General features: G+C 47.1%; 1 protein-coding gene across 1 annotated transcript in view; it reads right to left on the reverse strand.

The window, feature by feature from the left end:
• Positions 1-22,126, reverse strand: part of ACSL3 (acyl-CoA synthetase long chain family member 3) — an 86,571-nt gene extending 64,445 nt beyond the window's left edge. Inside the window, exon 1 of the mRNA XM_040427989.1 lies at positions 22,019-22,126. The gene's annotated coding sequence lies outside the window, so the exon portion shown is untranslated. The remainder of the gene's footprint in view (positions 1-22,018) is intronic.
• Positions 22,127-22,787: the final 661 nt, after the last annotated feature.

Here is a 22,787-nt window from a genome sequence, read left to right on the forward strand (position 1 = left end):
AAAACGAATAAATAAAAAAAAAAAAAAAAAATTATATATTTAAAAATTGCTGGTTTTTTTATGTCTCCCCCTAAAAATAAAAAAAAAGGTTATTTACTACACTAAATATACCCCAAAATGGTTGCTAAAAAACCTACAAACTAATCCTGCAAGATAATAAAATTTTTAACAAAAAATTAAAGTTATCACTGCTAGAACACAAAGGGGAAATATTATTGGTCCTTAAAGAGGACCTTTCATGGGTGCAAACATTGCAAACTAACTATCAGGATATGTAGAGCGGCGCCCAGGGATCTCACTGCACTTACTATTATTCCTGGGTGCGGCTCCGTTCGCTCGCTGTGGCCCCCGCTATATTCTCCCGCTCTGTATGCCAATTGCTAGCATCGGAGCAATGGGGAGGAGACTGCCCTTTTTCTCAATGGGCGTCTCCTTCTCCCTGGCTGAAGCGCTGTCCTATCAAAGTGCAGAGCGTCACAGCCATGGAGAAGGTAAGTTATTTTTTTCTCTCCCTGGCTGTGACGCTCTGCGCTTTGATTGGACAGCGCTACAGTCAGGGAGAAGGAGACGCCCATTGAGAAAAAGGGCAGTCTCCTCCCCATTGCTCCTATGCTAGCAATTAGCATAGAGTGGTAGACTATCCTGGGGGCCACAGCGGGCGAATGAAGCGGCGCCCAGGAATAATAGTAAGTGCAGTGAGATCCCTGGGTGCCGCACTACATATCCTGATAGTTAGTTTACAATGTTTGGACCCATGAAAGGTACTTTAAGGCTAAAATTATGTAAGGGGTTAAAAATGCAATAGTGTCCCCCGAGTTGTGCGCCAACAAGATTTACTGCAGACACACATTAAAAATCTACATTAAAAAAGTTACATTTTTGGGAGGATTTTAACAATTATAGCATGACTGTTAGGAGGTTAAAAACTGTTCAGTTCCCCATGACATGGCAGCTTTTGACCAAAAGTGAAACCAACTTCAATTCCTTGTGAATCACTTGGAAGCAGTACTACACATTTTTTTTTCTAGAAAAACTGTAGAAATTCAAGTACCACGTGTGAATGAACATGAAGCAAAACTTCTTTAAGGGAATGCCCACACTGGGCGGATATGCTCCAGCGTTAATATTACGCAGCCATCGATTGCTGTGGCGGGTGCGGCTTGGCAGCACGTGGCCAGCCGCAATGTTGGGCCGTACCCTGGCAAGTCAGGATTCAGGGTGTGTTAATGGGCCGATGAAACCAAGAAGCACACCATGATGGAGTCATACAAGCACAGGCACTAAGAAGAACATATCCATCAAAAGCAGCTTGAGGACAGTTTCCAGGGAACCTAAAAACCGTAAAAAAAAAAAGTTACACTAAATTCTAGATGCCGACTTCAGAGCCAGCGTGTCACTGCATTTCTGCTCCCTGCAAGTCCCCAGATCTGGAGGATTATTCTGGTGTCACGCTCCCTGTAAATCAGGCAGAGGACATCAGCAGGAAGGATTTGCGGTGATTAAAAATAGGAATGAGCTTGCACAGCCATGAGTAAATGAATGGAAGACGCTCACCAAGGTCTTCTCTCCATCATCAGGACGTCAGCAGCATCATAGGATCTGGGAGCAGCACACGTCGCTTATCATCATCAACAGCTCCCATTTTACTCCAAGCATGGGCTCACACACAGCACCAGGGTTTGAGACTTTTTTGGTTGGCTTTTGTAAAGGGGTTTTCCGGTCCATTTATATTGCTGGCCTTATAGTCAGGGGAGGTCATTAATATCTGATCGGAGGGTGGAGAGGCGAACACCCCGCACCCTGCCAATCAGCTGTTCTGTAGTAGTCCTGGAACTACACAGCACAGGAAATTACCTATTGTTAAATCACATTTTTTATATCAAAGGGGTTTTCCAAGATATTTTAACTGATAACCTATCCTCAGGATAGGTCATCAGTATCTGATCAGGGGGGGTTTGACACCTGGGACTCCTGCCGATCAGCTCGTTTGAGAAGGAGCCAGCACTCACTGTAGCACCACTGTCTTCTCATAGCTTTCCCTGGGCCATGTGACACCATGGTCATTGGTCACATGACCTAGCACAGCTCAGCCCTAGTGAAGTGAATGAGGCTGAGCTGCGATACCACTGTACTATGTATGGCGCTGACCTTGGTGAGCAGGGAGGTGGCGGCACTACTGTGATTGCCGGTGCCTTCTTAAACAGCTGTTCGGCGGGGGTCCTGGGTGGGCCAGAGTATAGGTTATCAGTTACCTTTTAAACATTTTCTTTACAATTTTACATTTTAGTATCTATAGTTAGAAGAATTTTTTTTTATCCAATTCTGCAATTTTATTACTGGCCACTAGGTTAAATAATAGGTCACGATTTCTTGTTCTGTACAGGCAACTTTCCAGTAGCCATCCTATTATCATCATAGGCAGGATTACAATAACCGATATCACCTCTGTACAGATAAATCAGCATCCACTATTCAGATGATATCACAGTAAGTCAATGGCGTCTCCTCCTTTCCATAGTGTCTAGGGCCCATGTAGCAGCTCAAAGGACAGGAAGTCAACATGTTTGGCCTAGAGGCCAATGCGAAAAATGCACACGTTTAGGATTTTTTATATATATTCTTTTAAATATAGTGAATGGAAAAATATTTTCAAAAAATTACCAAAAATATGGAATAAAAAAAAATTAAAACACTAACAAAAAGGTGATTTAAACAATGTCATTTTCTGATGACACATTCCCTCCAACTAAGTAATGCTGATGTCAGCTGTCACTTTAAAGTCTACATACACATCGTATTTGTTTTTTTAAATCACAGCAAAAAGCAAAAAAAAACCAAAAAAAATAAAAAAAATAAAATCTGAAACATAAAATAAGCCGCAAGTTTCAAGTACTGTATTTAAAAACACTGGGGGAAAAATGGTGCACGGCCTAAAAACCGTCACCACATGTGGCGGGTTTAATACATCTACAATACAACAACCTGTAAACCAGTGTAAACTGTCACCAGTCAATGGTAATGACAGTCACAGCGAAACCTTAAAGAGGACCTTTCACTTGTAAAAACGATGTGAACGGAGTATGCTGCCATGTAGAGCGGCACCCGGGGATCTCACTGCACTTACTATTATCCCCGGGCGCCGCTCCGTTCTCCCGTTATGCCCTCCGGTACCTTTGCTCCTTAAGTTATAGTAGGCGGAGTCTTCCCTTGTCCTGTGTGCGTCTCCTTCTCCTAGGCTGTAGCGCTGGCCAATCGCAGCGCACAGCTCACAGCCTGGGAGGTTTTTTCTCCCAGGCTGTGAGCTCTGCGATGCGATTGGCCAGAGCTGCAGCCTAGGAGAAGGAGACGCCCACAGGACAAGGGCAGACACCGCCTACTATAACTTAAGGAGCAAAGGTACCGGAGGGCATGACGGGAGAACGGAGCGGCGCCCGGGGATAATAGTAAGTGCAGTGAGATCCCCGGGCGCCGCTCTACATGGCAGCATACTCCGTTCACATCGTTTATACAGGTGAAAGGTCCTCTTTAACTCTTAATAATCACGCTTTATAAATTATACATAGGGCAGGGTTTAACGAATCTCAATGGGAAAACGCCCGCCCTGCCCATGAGACACATGTACCTGAAGAGGTACAAGGAGACGCGTGCAGCTCCAGAAGAACAGGAATGTACATTTATTTTCCGTGTCACGTGGGAAACACATTCTCATGGTAAACTGGCAGAATTGGCCTGCACTGGTATGGTTTTAAGGCCAATATACACTCTGTTTAGTATCATGTAAGGTGCATGACCGTGCACAAAAAATTAAAAAAATGTAAAAAGAAAAAAAAAAGAAAAAGAAAAGAAGATATCTGTCAATCAATGCTAGGGCCACCCACCGGACTCTTAAGAGATTTAAAAGGGGTTATTCCATGACTAATGTAAAAAATGAAAACCACACATAATCTGGTACATAAAGCTAGAACCAGCCCTGTACCCCACATGGGTCCGGAGATCTCCCCAGTCATTGCTCTGCTAGATTTATAGCAAGCTACTAGCTCAGGGGGCGTGTCTTTTCTGCTGCAGCTCAGGGGGCGTGTCTCAGCTCTTCCTATCACAACTGAGGAGGATGATACTGAGCATGTGCGGCCTTCTTAGTGATCCGGACAAAGACATGAAAAAGAAAAAACAAGCAGCAGGTGGCGCTATACAGATCCATTTTATTTGATAGCACACTGGCTATACTACATTTTTAATTCCATGCAATTACAAAAGTATTCACACCCAGGTGCTGGTTTGAAAACTGTAGAATAGGCTTTGTAGGACAACCCCTTTAATGAATAAAATATAACCTATACTGAGTCTTTTCCCATAAAGTTATATATCCATCTGCTCTATACAATGCTGCCCGCAGATTACACTGCATGTCATGGTGACAGGTTCCCTTTAATGTATACAAATGTCTTCATCCCCCCAGACGCCCGTGAATGAAGAGCGATCCGAGCTGTGCAGCTGTGTAACAATATATTCCTTCCAAGTCACTGGACTGGAATATGGGAGTGCCTGCCATCCGGGCGATTATGTAATGCCTGAAATATTTGATAGCAGAGCCCACGTGAGTTGCTTCAATGAGCTGCGATCTCCACCAAGGTAAGCCTGGAGGCCACACCCCGGCTCCTCACGTGTGCCCGCGTTAGCACAGGAAAAACCCCTGACCGCAGCCGTGTAGAAGATGTAGGACACGTCTGTGCAATCCCAGGAGGTCACGGGAGGAATAGACTATAAGGAGGATCTATGCCTCCCATTCCCACATATTCCTGGGTCTATACCAGGGCTGGACAAATCCAGACACTGGACCCTGGCACCTATGTTCTTATTCTCTGGTCGCTCCATTTAGAAGTTTGTGATGACAGACGATTATGGTGGGTAACCTTAAATAATAAAGGGGGGTCTGTCACCTGTAACCTTTCCATCCAAGGACATGGACACAAAGCTGGAGCCCATAGGATTAAAACCCTGGTCCATATTTACTAATGTGTCAGCGCCAAAAATCTGCTCTGTGTTCCTGTGCATGCGCCGCTGGTTCCCGTATTGACGCATCCACCGCATAGCCAGGATTCTCTGCAGGGCTGAAAACAAGTGTACTGTGCATGCGTCGATGACATAGGCCTCCACCCTGTCCTCTGCCCTTCTGGGTAGGGGCTTATGTCTTCGGTGCATGCACCGTAATCAGGGCAGCACTGCACATGAGCCGATATGCGACCTATGGCGCGCGTGTGAGAACACAGGGCAGGCAGGGTTACAATGCCATTGGCTGACACTGTCAATCAAAGCAGCCAGGAAAGGGCTGGCCACAGAAAGGAGCGAAGCTTGTGGGCAATAAGAGCAATGGTGACACCTTGGTTGCACCTCAGGATAGGTCATCATTATCACATCAGGGAGGGGGGTCCAAGTCCAGGCACCCCCACCAATCTGCTGTTTCAGGGAGGTGCCGCTCTTAGAGCTCTTTCACACCTGCGTTCTTTTCTTCCGGCATAGAGTTCCGTCGTCGGGGCTCTATGCCGGAAGAATCCTGATCAGTTTTATCCTAATGCATTCTGAATGGAGAGAAATCCGTTCAGGATGCATCAGGATGTCTTCAGTTCCGGAACGGAACGTTTTTTGGCCGGAGAAAATACCGCAGCATGCTGCACTTTTTGCTCCGGCCAAAAATCCTGAACACTTGCCGCAAGGCCGGATCCGGAATTAATGCCCATTGAAAGACATTAATCCAGATCCGGCCTTAAGCTAAACGTCGTTTCGGCGCATTGCCGGATCAGACGTTTAGCTTTTTCTGAATGGTTACCATGGCTGCCGGGACGCTAAAGTCCTGCCAGCCATGGTAAAGTGTAGTGGGGAGCGGGGGAGCAGCATACTTACCGTCCGTGCGGCTCCCTGGGCGCTCCAGAGTGACGTCAGGGCGCCCCACGCGCATGGATGACGTGATCGCATGGACACGTCATCCATGCGCATGGGGCGCTCGGACGTCATTCTGGAGCGCCCGGGGAGCCGCACGGACGGTAAGTATACTGCTCCCCCGCTCCCCACTACTACTATGGCAGCCAGGACTTTAATAGCGTCCTGGCTGCCATAGTGGCTAACCTCCGGCACTCCAGCTGTGGTGAAACTACGACTTCTAGCATGCTCCATTCATTTCTATTGAGTTCAGAGAACAGCCAAGCAAGGGGGCCATTTCGGGAGTCATAGTTTTACCACAGCTGGAGTGCCGGAGGTTAGCCATCATCTAACAGCTGATCAGTGTGGTCCCGGGTGTCGGGTCCCACTGATGACATATCCTAAAGATAGGTCATCAATATTAGTTACTGGATAACCCCTTTAAATGACAGGCAACATTTTTAGGCTTCCTCAGATTTTCAATTTAGCAAAAAATGGATCCTTGAAAAACAGATTTATGTTTTTTTTTATTTACCTCCATTAAGAGAAAAGGCAAAAACGGCCAAGAACATGACCTGTGGTGAGAATGTTAGAGAAGGACACTGGGATCTGTGAAAATAAACCAGAGGTGTGCACATTGACTCCTATGGGTCACCAGCGGATCACACACAGAAAGAGGCCTTAGGCCGCGTTCACATCTCCGTCAAGATGTCCCGACTGCCAGGTGTTGGTCGGACCAAAAACCACTGCATGCAACAGTTTATGTCCAGCCGAAAACTGGCATTCATGCGGGAAAGCAGTCCGTGATCTGTTGAATCTGGCAATGCCGGATCCATTGACCTCCAGCAGGCTGCTCTCTGCCAGAAACATTCACTGGAGATCGTAACCTGGTCGAATACAAAGACGCAACTCAAAAAAAATATTTTAAAAATGTCAACATTAGGGCTCATGCGTATGAATGTGTGCCATGCATTGGGGACAGCAAATTGTGGTCCCCAATGCACAGGCACATTCTGTACGGCCTGTGCAAGCGGATGCAGACCCAGTCAACTTGAATGGCTCCGTGACCCATCTACACTGCAAAAAAAAAAATACGGCAGGTTCTATTTTTTGGCGGTGCGGAGGCACGGACTGAAATGCCATGGAAGCACTCCGTTTTAGACCCGCTGTTTGTGGGCACGGCCGGCACACGTTCGTGTGCATGAGCCCTTGAGCCCTTAGAGCAGGGATTAGCAACCTTCGGCACTCCAGCTGCTGTGAAACTACAACTCCCAGCATGCAAACCTGCTCGGCTGGTCTTCTAACTGAAGTGAATTAAGCATTCTGGGAGTTGTAGTTTCTGAACAGCTGGAGTACCTAAAGTTGCTGATCCCTGCCTTAGGGTCCATTCACACATCCGTAGTGTATTGTGGACCCGCAATGCACCCGGCCGGCCCCCCCCCCCCCCCCCTTCATAGAACTGTATTCTTGTCCGCAATTGCAGACAAGAATAGGACACGTTCAATTTTTTTGCGGAGCCGTTGCCCAGAAGTTCTGTGCTGCGCTCCGTTAATGTGGATGCGGAGAGCACATAGTGTGCTCTCCGGATCCATTCCTTCCCTATTGAGAATGAATGGGTCCGCACCCGTTCCTGATATTACGGAACGGATGCGGACCCATTTGCGGATGTGTGAATGGACCCTTAGGCCCCTTTCACACGGGAGAGAATTCCGTGCGGGTGCAATGCGTGAGGTGAATGCATTGCACCCGCACTGAATCCGGACTCATTCATTTCTATGGGGCTGTTCACATGAGCGGTGATTTTCACGCATCACTTGTGCGTTACGTGAAAATCGCAGCATGCTCTATATTCAGCGTTTTTCACGCAATACAGGCCCCATAGAAGTGAATGGGGCTGTGTGAAAATCGCAAGCAAGTGCGGATACGGTGCGATTTTCACACATGGTTGCTAGGTGACGATTGGGATGGGGTCTCGATCTTTATTATTTTCCCTTATAACATGGTTAGAAGGGAAAATAATAGCATTCTGAATACAGAATGCATAGTAAATTAGGGATGGAGGGGTTAAAAAAAATAATAATAATTAAACTCACCTCATCCACTTCTTCGTGCAGCCCGGCTCGTCTTCTTTCTTCTTTTTTGAGGACCTGGGAGGAAAAGGACCTTTGGTGACATCACTGCGCATGGTAATGGACCATGTGATGAGGGCAGTGAAGTCACCAAAGGTCCTTTTCCTCCCAGGTCCTCAAAGAAGAAGAAAGACAACGAGCCGGGCAGTGCGAACAAGTGGATGAGGTGTGTTAAATTATTTTTTTTATATATATTTTTTTTTTTAACCCCTCCATCCCTAATTTACTATGCATTCTCTATTACGAATGCTATTATTTTCCTTTATAACCATGTTATAAAGGGGAAAATAATAAAATCTACAGAACACCTAACCCAAACCCGAACTTCTGTGAAGAAGTAGTCCGGGTTCGGGTCTGGGTACAAAACATGCAGATTTTTCTCACACACGTGCAAAAATTTTAACGCTTTGCACTGGCTCTGCAAAATTACGCACGCACCGACATCTTTTCCCGCAACGCCCATGTGAAAGAGGCCTTAGAGTAATGAAAAATATCCACCATTTACAAATTGTCCTTGGTTGTCTCACTTTAGACCATGACTTACACAGGATCCACCTTCTGCAGGCTAACACCCTTGTGATGTTCAGGGAGTGGACCTTAAAGAGGACCAGAAATGGGAGCAAGTAATTGTGAGAAGAAAAGCAGTCCCTATTTATAGCCTTGCTTAATCTGCGCTTCATGGACACTCAGATGTAAATTTGGGACAGATGGCAAGTAAAACCCATCTAATTATTCTAAAATTGGCAGAAAATCTACAGCATGATTTGCTGGCTAATAATCGTGTTTACGTATGTACTGCACGCCGCCAGCGAGCCACTGACCAGGTACACGTGGTGAACCGCCTCCGATGTGCACCTCCTACCAGCAGGATGAGAAAATGCAAATAATGGAATAGAATGGCCTAGAATTAAAATCTGGGTTTTTTTCAACTTAGTTCTCCACCTTTTAGATACTGATCAGATCGGTGGGGAGCACCTTCACCGATCAGCAGATGAAGTCATTGTGCCGTGACCGTGCCGGTATACTGCAGCTCTCAATCTAGTGGGAAATTCCTCCACAATATTTTTTTGCACTTTAAAATTTAAAATGTTCACAATGTGGCATGACCCTATAGGAAAAAGCAAGCATGACCACTACTGGTGGATTGCAGGGTGGTCATAACCATGGTAACAAGCAGTGTATAACGCTATGGAAAAATGAATCCAGCCAGCAAAGGAGGCAATATGGACAATCACAATACATTAGTAAGTGCCTTGTATTAACTTTCTCTACATAATGCATGCTATTTCCTGAAGTGAGACAAACCCTTTAAGGTCCATTCACACGCCCGTAGTGTATTGTGGATCCGCAATACACCCGGCCGGCACACCCATAGAACTGCCTATACTTGTCCGCAATTGCGGACAATAGAACATGTTCTATTTTTTTCAGGAGCCGCGGACAAGAAGATTGGGGCCGCACTCTGGAAATGCGGATGCGGACAGCACACTGTGTGCAGTCCGCATGTCTTCCGGCCCCAAAGAGAATGAATGGGTCCGGATTCGTTCCGCAGCGTTGCGGAACGGATCCGGACCCATTTTTGAGGACGTTTGAATGGAACCTTAAACAGCTGATCGGCGAGGTGCTGGGAGTCAGACCCCCACCCTCAGGAAAGGTCAGCAATATTCTAATCCTGACGCAGTCCCAACTACTCCCTTCAGAGTTCTCCCCATGCAGGTGAATGGGAGCAGACTCCATACTTATTTTCATTGGCTCTTGAAAAAACACTTTTAATCCGTATGCAAATGAGTCTGTGAAGGTGCCCAGGGGCGGCGTTACAATGGTCGGTGCCCAGGCTCCTGGGTTATTTTCATATGAAGGCACCCCCCCTCCGCCGCGTCTGCCCGCCCTTAGTATCTGTTCTAACCTCCCTCTTCCCGTCGGTAATCCCGCGCATGCACCGATGAACGCGATATCGGCGCGTGCGAATTGAATGAGCACTGTCCGGCCGGGGCATCGCAGTTTAGTGTGCGCATGATTACGGACGGGAGGAGGGAGGTTAGAACAGAGACTAAGGGCGGGCAGACGCGGCGGAGGGGGGAGTGCCTTCGTATGAAAATGACCCAGGGGCCTGGGCACCGGCCGTTGTAACGCCGCCCCTGGGCACCTTCACAGACTCATTTGCATACGGATTAAAAGTGTTTTTCTGCACAACGATGCTAGCAAGGAACGAACGGTAAGCACAGTTTTAATAAGGGGGGATGCCGTGGACATAACACTGTTATTAGGTTAATAGGGTGAATCTGCGTGAAAGACTCCCTTTAATAGCTTCATACATTCCCCATGTAATAACAATTCTGGAGCCTCTATTCCTATGTCTGTATGTTGTGTGATTCCTTTATTATTTCTACTAGAAGTTATGGATGAATTGCTAGCAGTCTGCAGTAAGGGTACAGAGGGGAGGTAACCAGCTGTGGGGGGGGGACCTGCACAGTCTGACAATGGCGGCACTGATTGGATAGAGTCTGTGCAGGTACACCCCCCCCACAGCTGGTTACCTCCCTTCTGTACCCTTACTGCAGACTGCTAGTAAGCCATTCATAACTTCTAGTAGAAATAATAAAGGAATGGCGCAACACAGAGCCATAAGAATAGATGCTCCAGAATTGGTATTACATGGGGAATGTATGAAGCTATTAACATCAGGAGTGGTTAAAGGTCCTCTTTAAAGTTTGGGATTACTTACATTCGGTGAGATACGAATATTTTAAAAAGGGGCTGTCTCGATGAGCAAGCCCACGACCACTAGGTGGCCTGGAAACAGTGCAATGGGCTGGTGCTCCGCTGTTTCAGTAGCATCCATTGCTGTGCCCACCCACCTGGTGATCTCGGCTTAGGGTATTTTCACACTTGCGTTGTTTGATTCCGGCAGGCAGTTCCGTTGCCTGACCTGCCCGATCAGGCAAACTGTATACAAACGCATGGCATTTTTTCTGACTGATCAGGATCCTGATCAGTCAGAAAAATGCATTGCAATACCGGATCCGTTTTTCCGGTGTCATCAGGCAAAACGGATCAGGTATTTTTTTCCCCTCACTTTTAAAGGTCTGCGCATGCGCAGACCGGAAGGACGGATCCGGCATTCCGGTATTTTGAATGCCGGATCCGGCACGGATACATTCCTATGGAAAAAATGCCGGATCCGGCATTCAGGCAAGTCTTCAGTTTTTTTCGCCGGAGATAAAACCGTAGCATGCTGCGGTTTTCTCTTTTGCCTGGTCAGTCAAAATGACTGAACTGAAGACATCCTGAACGGATTACTCTCCATTCAGAATGCATGGGGATATGCCTGATCAGTTCTTTTCCGGTATAGAGCCCCTATGACGGAACTCTATGCCGGAAAAGAAAAACGCTAGTGTGAAAGTAGCCTTAGTCTCATCTCACCTTAGTAACGACGAGACCATGCAAAATCCATTCATGTCACACAAGAAGCCTTGTGCCTGTGTGTTTAGATAGGTATGGACTTTTTTATATTCTTTTTACCATGTTACAATTTACTATAGTTTATCTTTTTACTCCTGGGGCTCAGGTAAGCAGGGAACACATGATCTGTGTGCTCCGTGCCATCCTGATAACAGTGATATCATGAAAATGGCTTGGCCATCGCCAACTTTCCCATAAAAAGCAATGGAGCGGTGGTTATGGACCATTTACACAATGGTTTCTGGTACCCCTATTCTTCTGATCGGTGGGGGATCCAGTGGTCAGACCCCCCGGATATACATTTATCTTCAGTTCTGCAGATGGGTGATAAGATTTGTTTGTGGGCCAACCCCTTCAAGCGTATACACATAGGTAGTAGGGTTTCCGCTCAGACTCCGCAGCAGGACAGCCATGTTGTAGACTTCAAAACTTTCTGTATGAACTGCATTCTGCATGGATTTTACACAGGGTTTTGAAACCCCCATTTATATGTGGAAGCTGCCAGTTATTGGGGCCCAGCAGTCTGCAACCTCCATAATCAGCAGAATAAGGCCCCTTTCACACGAGCGAGTTTTCCGCGCGGGTGCAATGCGTGACGTAAACGCATAGCACCCGCACTGAATCCTTACCCATTTATTTCAATGAGTCTGTGTACATGAGCGGTTATTTCACTCACCCGTTCCGCAAGCAAGTGCGGATGCAATGCGTTTTTCACTGATTGTTGCTAAGAGATGTTGTTTATAAACCATCCGTTTATTTTATCCTGCGCGTGAAAAACGCATTGTATCCGCATGGAAAAAAACTAACCGCAAACAAAACTGACTGAACTTGCTTGCAAAATGGTGCGAGTTTCACTGAACGCATCCAGAGCTAATCCGACGCGCTCGTGTGAAAGAGGCCTAAGGGTATGTTCACAAGATGGATGCCGTCAGTGTCAAAATCTGCCATGTATCCAACAGCAGAAACCGCTGCTATTTCTGCAGTGGCTTTCCATTTTGAACTCTGTGGTCCCGCTCTCGGTTTCCTTCCATTAAATGGGGCTAAGCAGTGAGCGTCCTCCCGCCTAGGCTTTCTGAGGGGTCCACGCCAAGAATACACATGGACATACTAGGCGTGCACTGGAAAACCACACATGAAAAATCCTTGGCTGCACAAACAATGGTAGGTGGTTTCAGCACAATTTTCTGCTCCAAATCCGAGCCGAAACCCAGGCCAAAAATCAGTCACATGGACATGACCTAAGGGCCCCTTCACACACGGCAAATTTTGTTACAGAAAATGTCTGCAACTGAAAATTCATTCCATTTACCTGAATGAGGATTGCAGAAATCCACTGAAGGTGCTATCACCATGTATGGGGCTCTTATGAGGGCACCGTGTATGGTGGAGACTTCTAGAGATACTACCCAAGATGAAAGTTCCAGCTCCCCAGAATTGTGGCCTATGGCCCAACTATAAGGCGCACATAGGAAATGCCAACAAAGGATCCAGCAGAAGGTAAAAAATCTTGATGTTTGAAACGCGTCTGACACTTTGGCAGTCATTAGAAAAATGCGTTCTGGTGTATTATAATCTGATTTGGAAATAAAGTGAAGGCTAAAGGTTTCTATCAGATGCTGGACGGTTTCTTGAAATGTCCAGTGGGTGACTTTAAACTGAGCGGGGACACATTATGCTGGGTGAGGGCAATAAAGGAGCTTCTGTAGGGGCAACATGGCACCAAGGGGGTTATCTTCACTGTGTAGGGGGACTGGGCAGGCTAGCGGTGTTGCCTTCAAAGATGCAGCAGTATGGTAAACATGCTGCAGGAGTTGTGTCTCTACTTTCTATCAAAGCTGGGAGTTATGAGTAATGGGGTTGTCTGAGATTGACACTGCTGACCTCTCCTCTAGACAGGTCATCAATATCAGATCAGCAGGGGCCCGACTCCCGGCACCCCCGCTGATCAGTTGTTTGAAGAAGCTGCGGCACTCCTGTGAGCGCTGCGTCCTCTTCCTAGGTCAGTGACATCGCGTTCATTGGACCCATGGCCTAGGCTCAGCTCAGTCCTAGTCAATGAATAGGGCTGCGATGCAATACCAATGGATGGCACTGTGCTTGGCATGCTGCAAGGAGGCCACCAGGGTCCTCCTCAAACAGCTGATCGGAGCTGGACCACCACTGATCAGATACTGATAAACTATCCTCTGGATAGGTTATCAGTGTCAAATACTCCGACAACCCCTTTAAAGGTCCATGTGAGCATTCCTGATGCATGGGCGCACTAGATGTATTAAAGCTGCAGTCCCCAAACACTTTCCCAATTTACTGTACAAATACCTTACCTGTATGCTCACATACAATATCTTCAATTTACAGACTGCACTACTGAAAGATTATATGTCCTGTTCCAATTTCAGAAGCAATGGTGTCCACTCATGGGACCCAAAACACCCACCACATTGATGTCCCCTCAACAACCACAACTATAGTATTCAGACAAGGTAGGAAGCAGATACTGATGTGCCAAGATCCCCATAACTGTTCAGAACAGGCCGTGTCCTCACTCGACCCTCAGTAATGAAACCTCAAGTGACCTTATTTTAGCATGGAGATCTTAAACAGTTTTCACTGTGCGCGAAAAGGTCTTTTCTTCTGGTAGGTGGCCTCCTGGAAGGGTTTCTATTTCTAGATGGCCGGCTACACTCTCACAGGTATATCTTTGTCCGTGTAGGATCAGTATATTTGTCCTAGGACTGGAAGACGATCTCAGACATGATCCATACACTGGGGACAACAAAAGATATATACGGCTCCTACATGCGACAGTGTGAATACCGCCGCAACAAAAAGTTCTTCCCAAGGAACACTAAAGTAGACAAATGACTGCCGGACCCTGAAGAGACAAACAGCAGAACGGGGGCTGGGGAGCCAGTGTAATACAAGCCCCAGGAGACCACAAAGAAGGATTACATTTCAAATAAAGCCGCCTAGAAGTGCTAGAAGACAACTTCCACAATCCTCATCTCTTCAACCCATGGGAACGGACTCATTCTATTCCATGTTCCTTCCGATGGTGTCTCCATGAGGCATCATACAGTACAACCCCTTGAAGCACTACCATATGGCTTGTGATGATTTTTTATTTTTATCCCCACACCGATGCTCATGGAAACAAACCAAAAAACTGTGTAGAATTGGATGCGACTCTGGTCCAACAGCAGGACATGGGTTCCAGGTTTGTGAGGCGTGAGTTACAGATCCCAGGGGATGATGAGTGATTCCACTAAGTGCACCCTGCTGTGGATGTGCTGGGGTCCTTCATCAGATTGTTTAGGGGTCCAATCCTCGGCACCCCTGACAATCAGATGTTTGAAGGGGTCGTGGTGTTTGCTTAACAGGCTCGACGCCGATACCAGGCATGGGTCCACGCTTTCAATAACGGCATCTGGTATTACAGTTTACGACAGCTTTGTTCAAGCAAAGGAATGAATGTGTGTGCTGGATCCAGATATCAATGACGGAGAGGCATCGTTCAGGGGGTGGGAGGACACTGCTGTCCCTTCAAACAGATGTTCACTTGGCCAATTCATATTACAGGCTCAGATAACCCCCATTGTGGGGATATTATTTAACATACCTTGAAAGAAGACCTTAATTAAAGGGCTGTCCGCTTTCTTTCTGAATCAATGACTGATCATCAGGATAGGTTATCTATATCAGAACAGTGGGGGGGCAGACTCACAATAGCCCCATTGATCAGCTGTTTAAAGAGACTGCAGGGATCCGTATGAGCACTACCTCCTCTTCATTGTTCACTCACTTTAACGGGGGGAGCCATCTTATTGGAGTGAATGCCGGGAGTCAGCCACCCTAAGTGATATGGCTGACCTATCCTGAGCATAGTTCATCAATAAAAAAAAAAGCAGACAGCCCCTTTAATGGGGGTTCTCAGGGTTTATTTAAAATGGCCACCAGCAACTTGCCCTAGAATGTGAGCAGGACTGGTTGCCTCCACTTGCAGAGCTGTCTTGGGGGGGGTGAGGGAGCAGAGCCTCACTACACATTGGTGAGTGTTCCTATCAGGCTACTCAGACATGATGGCATATAGGCAGGATGACATTATTACCATCTATCGTAGAGACGTGTAATGAGGCCTAGCTCCTTCACCCCTCTAGGCAGTTCTGCAAGTGGTGGCAACCAGTCTGCCTCACATTCTAGGACAGGTTGTTGGCGGCCATTTTAAATCATTCCCAGAGAACCCCTTTAATGAACTGGTCAGATCTTGGGCCGTCTATGCACCAGAAATTTAAAGGCTATGTACACCTTTGGTGGCAATTTTTTTTTAATTATTGCATTGTACTCATTTTGAGCTATAAAAAAAATAAATAAAAAAATTCTTTCAATTGGTCTTTATTAAAAATGTTGAACTGTTTTCCCTGCACAGCTTTGAGTTTATCTACCTGCAGGATCTGTTTTCTCTCTCTGCTCTGCCAGGCAGACTTCCTTATTTCTGCTCTTTGACCTTATATACCAGCATAAAGTAAAAGTACCATTCACACAGTTAGGCCTCATGCACACAACAGTATTTTTTCACGGTCCGCAAAACGGGGTTCCGTTGTTCCGTGATCCGTTTCCGTTTTTTTTTTTCCGTGTGTCTTCCTTGATTTTTGGAGGATCACCAGACAAGAAAAGTGAAAAAAAAAATCTAAGTCAAGTTTGCCTTGAAAATTATAGGAAAAAAACGGACACGGATCACTGACGCGGATGACAATCTTGTGTGCCTCAGTGTTTTTTCACGGACCCATTGACTTGAATGGGTCCGCGAACCGTTGTCCGTCAAAAAAATAGGACAGGTCATATTTTTTTGACGGACTGGAAACACGGATCATGGACGCGGATGACAAACGGTGCATTTTCCGAGTTTTCCACAGACCCATTGAAAGTCAATGGGTCCGCAGAAAATCACAGAAAACGGAACGGACACGGATGCACACAACGGTCGTGTGCATGAGGCCTTAGACCATTAACCCTTTGTGGTAGAACAGCTCAATAATTTGAATAAAGACCGATAAAAAAAATAATGATTTTAGCGGAAAATGAGTAAAATTCAATAAAAAAAAAAATAAAAAAATGGTCCCCAAAAGGTGAACATAGCCTTTAAATCTATGTTTAGTAGATTCTGTCTGCAGGAGGCGTTGGCCCATCCCCTCCGCCCTACTTTTCTCACCACCGTCAAAACGTGACAAGTGAAGCGTAAAATGGCAACGAGCCACAAATTACCATGCAAACGTGCGCCTAATGTGCAAATATCAGAGCCAGAAATGTGGTGCAAAGTGTAATAATAAACATCCACAAGACGGTAGTTATTGGCACTGTACATCACGTGTGTAATAACTTATGGCACCCTTCCAGATAACGCTCAGTGCAGCCGTGCAAGGCAGGTCCTTCCAAATCCACAGTAACCCTCTGATAACACACCGACCATGGCATGCCGCCCTCTTTCCATTACATCCAGCACGTGCACAGAACTATTTATAGGAGGACGGGCACAGGGACCTCGGCTTGGGTGGCATCATAGGACGGTAAGGTTTACTGTTACTACAGTCAGACGCTTTCAACACAAAGGCTCTGTAGTGGCCTCAGTAACAGAACAGGAAGGACGGCGATTTCCCCACCGCAGTCATCACTATAGTAATTCTATAGACGTAGGTGCGGGCTCATATACATAGGGCTGAACAGGACATCGTCATATTATATCAGACCATGCTAAAGACATTTACTGGAGACTGGCATCTCACACACCAGTGTCAGTAAAAAGCCCTGTGGTTTAAGAAGTGACCAGTTTATTAAAAGGCGCAGTCCTCTTGTGCCCCAGAAAAAGAATCCTATGCCACCTAGCAGACTTCAGTTACAATTAGCGCTAATTTTATAGCACAAGTTATAGTGAATCTGTATGGCACTTTTTCCGCTAACCACCCCCCACTTTAAGAAAGTAACAAGAGGAAGCTTAAACTAGAAGTGGCCGATTTATGTGCAAAAAGCAGTTTGCTCCAAAAATTAGGACAGAAAACTGGCTTAGGCTACTTTCACACTCGCATTTGGTGCGGATCCGTCCAGTATCTGCACAGACGGATCCGCACAGATAATGCAAACGCTTGTATCCGTTCAGAACGGATCCGTTTGAATTATTCATAAAAAAAAAATATGGATCCGTCTTGACTTACATTGAAAGTCAATGGGGGACGGATCCGTCTTCAACTGCGCCATATTGTGTTGGGGACGGATCAGTTTTGCTCCGCATCGTCAGGCGGTCACCGAAACGATGCAAGCTGCGTTTTAGTGACCGTCTAAAAAAACGCAACGGAGACCAAACGCAGCCAAACTGATGCATTCTGAACGGATTCTTATCCATTCAGAATGCATTGGGGCTGAACTGATCCGTCTTGGGCCGCTTGTGAGAACCCTGAAACGGATCTCACAAATGGACCCAGAAACCCCAGTGTGAAAGTAGCCTTACATGTTTCAGCTCGATTCACATGACCATGTTTGGTCTAGAAAACATGGCCACATCTCCCAGACTGGCCGCAGCTAGCCTGACCCGAAGTGACTATCAGTGCTGTACTGTGCTCACATGAGGATACGAGTGCAGTACAATACACGCCTGATCAGATAGGAAGTCACTGTATGACGCAGTCATTTCACGTCAGGAGAGCAGCCGAAACACAAGTTTCATGTGACTCAAGCCTTAGGGCTCATGCACAGGGCCGTTCCCTGGCGTGGCCATATTGCGGCCCGCAAACAGTGGGCTCAGCAATACACGGGCACCGGCCATGTGCAGCCCGCTTCACGGATGCGGACCCATTCACTAGTGCAGACCGGAGGCAAGGATCGGAAGCGCTTCCCTGGGTTTTCTGTCCGTGCCTACGCACCGCAAAAAAGTAGTGCATGCATTACTTGACTGTCGGACGCGGATTCAAGTTAATGGGTCTGCGATGCACATGCGGCGGCCCTACACATGGTCATGAGGCCTTAGTAAATTACACCGTTGGGTATATCTATATTTGAAGAGCCTCCAAAATAATAATAAAAAATGTTTTTCCTAAGGAAACACTGGGGCACAGCGTTCATACATGTGTATTGCCCCTGCTCAAGTCTGGTCTACAGCTGAGGCTTAAAGGGAACCTGTCACCTCTACTATGCTACCCTCACTGAGCGTTTCTAAATGTTCACTGTTACCCTAAACATATAAATTACACTTTTTTTTTCATCTGCAGAAGAATTAGGTTACTTTCACACCTGCGTCTGGTGCGGATCCATCTGGTATCTGCACAGACGGATCCGCACCTATAATGCAAACGCTTGTATAATGAAAACGGATCTGTCTCCATTGACTTGCATTGTAAGTCAGGACGGATCCGTTTGGCTCCACATCGTCACGTGGACATCAAAATGCTGCAAGCAGTGTTCTGGGGTCCGCCTCCAGAGCGGAATGGAGGCTGAACGGAGGCAAACTGATGCATTCTGAGCGGATCCTTATCCATTCAGAATGCATTGGGGTTGAACTGATCCGTTTTGGGCTGCTTGTGAGAGCCCTGAACGGATCTCACAAGTGGACCCAGAAACGCCAGTGTGAAAGTAGCTTTAAAGGGTTTCTGTCATCAGAAAAATGGGTATTAACCTGGCAGACATTAGCGATGTACTAATATCAGCTGAACAGAATATATTAGTCCCATGTCACTATGTGCCGGGGAAATCTCGCGCCTGCGCCGTCCCATTCAGTAATCGGCGCAGTAAGAAAGCCGGCTGTCGGCGAACGTCCTTCCCTCACTCCGCCGAATACTGAATGGGGCGGCGCAGGTGCGAGATTTCCCCGGCAGACAGGAGACCAACGCTGGCCTGGTCCTGTCAATCAAGTGTGGAAGGGCGTGGAAAGAGGTAAGCGAACCGAGCCTCTAGGAGCAGGTGCAACACCCCCCACTCTTAGAGGCTCATTTGCATATTATAAAAGTTTGTTTTTCTAAATAACGCCGGCACGCAGTGACATGGGACTATTATAGTTATGTTCACATCGCTAATGTCAGCCAGGTTAATACCCATGTTCCTGCTGTCAGAAACCCTTTAAAGATAAGCATTATGCATTTTTGTTCTTCCCGCCTTTTATGCAAATTTCCATAAAAGAGTCAGATCTTACTTGTGTGACCAGAGAAGAGTCAGATCTTACTTGTGTGACCAGAGAAGAGTCAGATCTTACTTGTGTGACCAGAGAAGAGTCAGATCTTACTTGTGTGACCAGAGAAGAGTCAGATCTTACTTGTGTGACCAGAGAAGAGTCAGATCTTACTTGTGTGACCAGAGAAGAGTCAGATCTTACTTGTGTGACCAGAGAAGAGTCAGATCTTACTTGTGTGACCAGAGAAGAGTCAGATCTTACTTGTGTGACCAGAGAAGAGTCAGATCTTACTTGTGTGACCAGAGAAGAGTCAGATCTTACTTGTGTGACCAGAGAAGAGTCAGATCTTACTTGTGTGACCAGAGAAGAGTCAGATCTTACTTGTGTGACCAGAGAAGAGTCAGATCTTACTTGTGTGACCAGAGAAGAGTCAGATCTTACTTGTGTGACCAGAGAAGAGTCAGATCTTACTTGTGTGACCAGAGAAGAGTCAGATCTTACTTGTGTGACCAGAGAAGAGTCAGATCTTACTTGTGTGACCAGAGAAGAGTCAGATTTTCTCAGAGTCAAGCTCCTCAGCTCCACCTAAGATACACCCCTGTAGATAAAATCTTGCGCATGCACAATACGGGCAAGAAAACGTTGCGTAAGTATTTCCATGATATCACGTGATCTACGTAGTGCCTGCAGTAATGCGCACCCCCTAATTACTTCCCCTGAAGCGGAGCGACTTCCTCCAGTACTTCCTAAGTTTGCCCAGCCGTGGTCCTTTGGGACAGCCTATGACCAGTGGCGTGCCAAGGGGGGACGGTCGGCCCCCGGTGTCAGATATACAGGCGGTGCAGTGCTGCCGGCATCAGGGGGAACTAACTATGCGCCATCTTCTGTCGCAGGGGGAGCGGATAGTTGAGAACATTTCAGCACGTAGCGGCGTGAGGGGACATACACTAAAGTATCTGATTGGCCTAACTAAGAAAGGGCAAGTGCGTGATTTCGGGTGAGATTACAAGCAGTGACGGAGAGGATTTGCTGTCAAAGTCTAGGAGGAGGGAAATAGGCTCTGATGGCGTGAGGGGAAGGAATTAGTTATGCAAATGAGCATAACGGCGGGAAATCTTTAGAGGGCGATATAATAGGACATGTCAGTCCTGAGAAGGGTATGGATGGGTCGCTAGGGTCTATCAAGGTAGACAAGCTTGAAGGTACATTCAGTTTTATATGTGAAAACATGGTACGGGGTAATATTAGTGTCATCACCTTAGGGTCTGCCATGGTCCGATCTCTAGGGCGTTGCTCCCCCGGTCACCTGGCTATAAAGGGGACTGCAGCTAGCCCAAAACAGTCCCTCGTACAGCGGGTGGCTGGTGAGGAGATACAGCATATATCCAGCACTGTGCTCCATTCATTGTCAGGATCAGTGAGGGTCCCAGAAGGCAGACCACCTGGCTGCTATGACGGCTATACCCACTTCCAATGAAGCCGATCCACGACCAGTCGGTAATAGATACAATGACCAGTTAGGCTGAATTGACATTGTGCCATATTTGTGAAAAACTGCACCAAAAACAGCAGATGTGAACACAGCCATAAGAGCCTTTGAGAATAATTGTAATGTTCCTTAAAGGGGTCATCGGATATTGTCATATTGATGGCCTGCCCTCAGGATGGGTCACCAATATCAGATCAGCAGGGGTGCTGTTGGAAGAGGTCAGTGACATCACGTGGATCCTGGGCTACAATACCACAGCTGCTATCCAATGAATGGCGCCGTGCAGTCACTGCGCTCACAGCTAACCGGCGGGGTGCCGAACACCACCATTCAGATATCCAGATCGTAGCTCATCAATATTAAACACCTGGAGTACCCCAAGTACGCCTGGTCTACAACATATGGAGAGCTGGCAGGTGGACCAGTGAGCCTCCATCACAGGCCCCATCGGGCCCTGGAGCCTGAGGGGCCCCACTACTATAGAAAGCACATGGTAGATGGGGGCCCTGCTCCAGATTTAGCACAGGGGCCCAGGATCCTCCAGCTATAACTCTGATTACACAGATTACAACGGACATGCTCATTTTTAATCTCAAAAGATGGATTACTGACGATGGATGAGAGGAACGTCACATACACGTAGACCCGGTCAAGGGGTGTGGCACAGATAGGACCCCAGATAAGTCACCTATGACCCTCATTCTGGGTCCCCACATGTACAATGCCGACCCCCGGCATGAATAATGCAGCGTGCTCCCAGCCATGAGCAGCGTGACCGCTAGTTACCTCCGCAGGCTCACTGTGTCATTGGTTTCCTTGGTGACCGGGGCTGGAGATAATAAAAGGGGAGCGAGAGGAAGGGCACTAACTCACCCTGGTGACGGGAGGACCGGCCGCTGATGGACGCTACGTACGAGGTGCTCGCCGCTGCCGGTATCACCGCCGTGAACACGCACTGCAGCCTGCGACGCCGACACCACGTCTGCAGTAGCCAATCAGCGGCCGGAGGTGCGACCAATACGCCGTGCCCCGCCCCCTCACATCCTTCCTCTACAGCCATTGAAGATAGAGAAGGCGACGAGCTGATTGGCTGCGGGAAAGTGGCGCGTTGTGGGGATTGTTGGCGTGACGTCATGCGGGGCGGGGCCGAGGTTATTAGAGGTCAGAAAAGGCTGGAATGTGAAGTAATATGTACATGTGTAATAATAATACAGGCGCCCACGTTACCGCCTGTCACCGGGAGCCCGCCACACGGGCACGTGGTCAAGGGGGGATTCACTGTTTTCTACATAAAGCAGATGATCATATTAAAAGGGGATGTGGAGAAATCGGGACTTCCAGAATCTGCACCACACTTCTCAGGCAGATCAGGGGTGCATTTCAATGCCTTGTTCTTTAGGGTTCAGGTTACTGATGACCCAGTCAGCACAGGCCATGGAGATCGGCTGATGGGAAGAAGCTGCACAAGAGCTTACAATCTATTAGCATTTTTTTGTCCCCAGGCCTTCGGTTATGTGGGGCCCTGTGCGGCAAGTCTTCACAACCGTTGTAGGGAATGAAATACACTAAATTAGTAGCATCAAAATTGATATGAAACAACTTTATGGAAAAACAGAACGCACAGAGAATGCTTAAAGGGGTC

This window comes from Bufo bufo, chromosome 4, assembly GCF_905171765.1.
Source record: "Bufo bufo chromosome 4, aBufBuf1.1, whole genome shotgun sequence".
Classification (NCBI taxonomy): domain Eukaryota; kingdom Metazoa; phylum Chordata; class Amphibia; order Anura; family Bufonidae; genus Bufo; species Bufo bufo.